Raw genomic sequence first — 2,990 nt, 5'->3', positions numbered from 1 at the left:
GACGATTAGACAGCAATTTAGGAAGAGCAATTTAGAGAGGAGATGACACATTCGGGTTTCATAATATTATGATTAAGGTGATGATGTGTGGCTGATGGAAAGTTGGATATATAAATCTAGAGCACAGAAATTAAGGCTGCAGTTGAAACAACACAGTAGACAAGATCACCCATCGTGTAGTAAAACTGACAAGTGATTCAAAGATGTCTAAAAAAAATCATGATTAAAGAGCAAATCACATAGACGATATCCATGAAGGTGGCACAGAAAAGATGAAAACTAGTGAAAAACTGGATTAGAGAAGAGTATAGAGAATTGACAGAGGGGCACCTCTGATGAATGTAGTTTGTTATCTTGGCGATGTTGGTGTGTATGTGATGAGGGGAACGGCAAGATAAACTGATTGTAGCAAGTTCCTTTTAGTAGGAGATTGGTATGGAAAGATACTAAGAACTTCCCAGTTCATGCAGAGGGAATAATGTTCTAGCACCTGGGATAATTCCATGAAGTAAAGCAAACACAGAGACAGAAGAGTTCAAAGCAACCAATGTACAAAATCTGGCCCAGATGAGAGGACCCTTGTTCACGACCAGGAGTCCCAGTCTAATGAAAAGCCTTACTCAAGAGAAAATAGTATTTCAAGTCAAGGACTGGTCACCGAAAATAGAAAATGCATCATCATTAGAAACAGAAAGCAAAAGAACACAAGCAAGAGTGGCAGTGACGTGGACTTTTGATGTCATGTCCTGTGAGTTATTCAGGAAGCATTCCTTAAATACCTCTAGACTGTGGGCAGGACAAGTTCCAGGGAGAGTACTAGGCTTGAAATGAAAGTGGCTCCAATAAAGTTGGAAGAGTAGCTTTTGGTAGCCAGGGAGGCATAGCAAGGGAGTGCTAAGGAGAAACCCTGATTAAAATGTTCAGTCCTGAGAACTGGCAGAAGCAGAGCTGCAGCGCAGAGGGGCTGAGACAACAGAGTTGGACCCAGGCTGGGTGAGCACTGCTCCAACACCAACTGACATACCCCCGGACATTCAGGGCCAAGGACCATGGAGCGTAAGTGAGTGATGCAACCATCACACGGATGACTGAGCATGAAGAAATAAACTTTTCAGTCATTGGTCAGTTTGGGGATGATCTTGTGAAGGAACAGAGTGAAGGAGCATTTGTGTGAATGGCGCCAACAGGTAAAGGCCAATCCTTGAGCATCTCTGCACATCACAGGGTCACAGGTGACCAGAGGGAGGAACAGGTTGGATGAAGGAGCGATTCACGGAGGAACACTGAGTTTGAAGGAATCACAAAACCTGGCCCAACACGTAGCTCAACTAGGAGTGGATAGCATTGCTGCCATTATTACCTTTCTTTTTCAAGCCATGGAACAAAGATGTCCTGATTAATTTCTGAAAGGAAGTGACTGCTTCAGCCTCTGCATTGCCATTTTACTACTATTAAATTGCAGCCTTGATGAGGAAACATTCTTGCTGAGGAGTTAATGAGTGGGATTCAGGATAAAATCCCCATCTTCCAAGGGCTGAAATTAAGTGACCAAGATGTCTTAAGCTTTGGCCAATATGCGGATCAGAATTGCCAGCAACAGTTCACTTTTTCTTTTGGCATGGAGGAGTAACTGTTGAGTGCTCTACTGATAGGAGCTCCTGGAGCAGTGGGCAGTACCTACAACACCCAGGGACAAAAGACAAAGCAGGTGTTGGAGGCTTTTGAAACAAAAGGCTTCTCTTCAGCCCTGAATTACCAGTTTTGTATCCAGACATCCATCAAGTTTGTGGTAAAACTAGGTCTCCAAGGAGCTTATCCATAGTGCTGAAGCTGAACTAAAGAGCCTGGATTTTCTTTCCCTCACTGGTTTATAGGATAAACACTTGAAAGCCTATAGCTAGTGCCTCTCTGTCAAATCAGAGTATGTACATTGAGACACAAATCCACTTTTAATAGTACATTCATTTCTCAGGGATGTTTAGGTGAACTTAGACTAAACTCTTTCCAAGCAAATGAAATGTTACATCAATCAACAAGCATTTAAGTATCTATTCTGAGGCTAAGCAAGTTTTATTCTATGAGGGGGCAAAATCTCTAGTAGTCATGAGCCCTAAGTATATGCTTCTAAAAATGCTTGTAATGTCTTTTTTTATTATTTCTTTTTATTTCAATTTCTTTTATACATTCAATCACGTTACTTAGCTTACAAAGTGAATACTCCAACATGTGTACATTTCTCACCAGTCCAGCTGACAATACTATAAAGGTATCTTCAGTAGATAATAAGCCATTTCTTTGTCCCATAAATGCCTTGCCTCTCTATTTTTCTCCTAATGTCTTTCTTCAGACTCTAATTTCTGTGTATATGGATGAAACAGAATCAAGAGGAAAATTGTAACTGATTTTTTCCATTGGCATTTGGAACCTCCCATTATCTTGATTTCTGACTCTAAATCCTATTTTAAAGTTTTTGCATTTTAAACCACCATAATATACTTTTTTATATATTTTCATTTATTCATTTAACTTCTAAAACACTACTATAGATAAATATTAAAACAAAACAATACCAAATAGTGAGCATAATATGACTACAGTCCTTCACTCATTCACTACTGCATATAAAACGCCAGCAGTGAGTCTTATTCACTGGCCCCATTAAGAGATTTGACACTGAACACCACCTCGGGGATGATGTTCATCATCCTCATATGCTTCTCCATTGTAATGGCGCCGTCTTCTCTGATTTGGATCGAAGTCCATCGGTTCTACCTGGTCCATTGCATGGTCTCTCCTACTACCTTCCTCTCAGGCAGAAATTTTTCCAATGAAGAAAATTTATCAGGAGACAGAAAGCCATTCTCTGGGAAGTTTACCTTAAATTCAATATTTAGGTGACCTTTTTTCATATGATCTACAATAAATTGGCATGCCTTCATTTAACACACACTTGATATCTCCATGCTTGATAATCTGACCTGGATAAGAGG

General features: G+C 40.1%; 1 pseudogene; it reads left to right on the top strand.

Annotated features, from left to right (window-relative positions):
- The first annotated feature begins 567 nt into the window (after positions 1–567).
- On the top strand, positions 568–1,901 carry LOC102470440 (N-acetylneuraminate lyase pseudogene; annotated as a pseudogene).
- The last annotated feature ends 1,089 nt before the right edge of the window (positions 1,902–2,990 follow it).

The sequence above is a fragment of the Tupaia chinensis genome, unplaced genomic scaffold (assembly GCF_000334495.1).
Source record: "Tupaia chinensis unplaced genomic scaffold, TupChi_1.0 Scaffold000382_1, whole genome shotgun sequence".
Classification (NCBI taxonomy): domain Eukaryota; kingdom Metazoa; phylum Chordata; class Mammalia; order Scandentia; family Tupaiidae; genus Tupaia; species Tupaia belangeri.
Note: the sequence above shows the minus strand (reverse complement) of the source record. Positions and strands in the feature narration are given on the sequence as shown.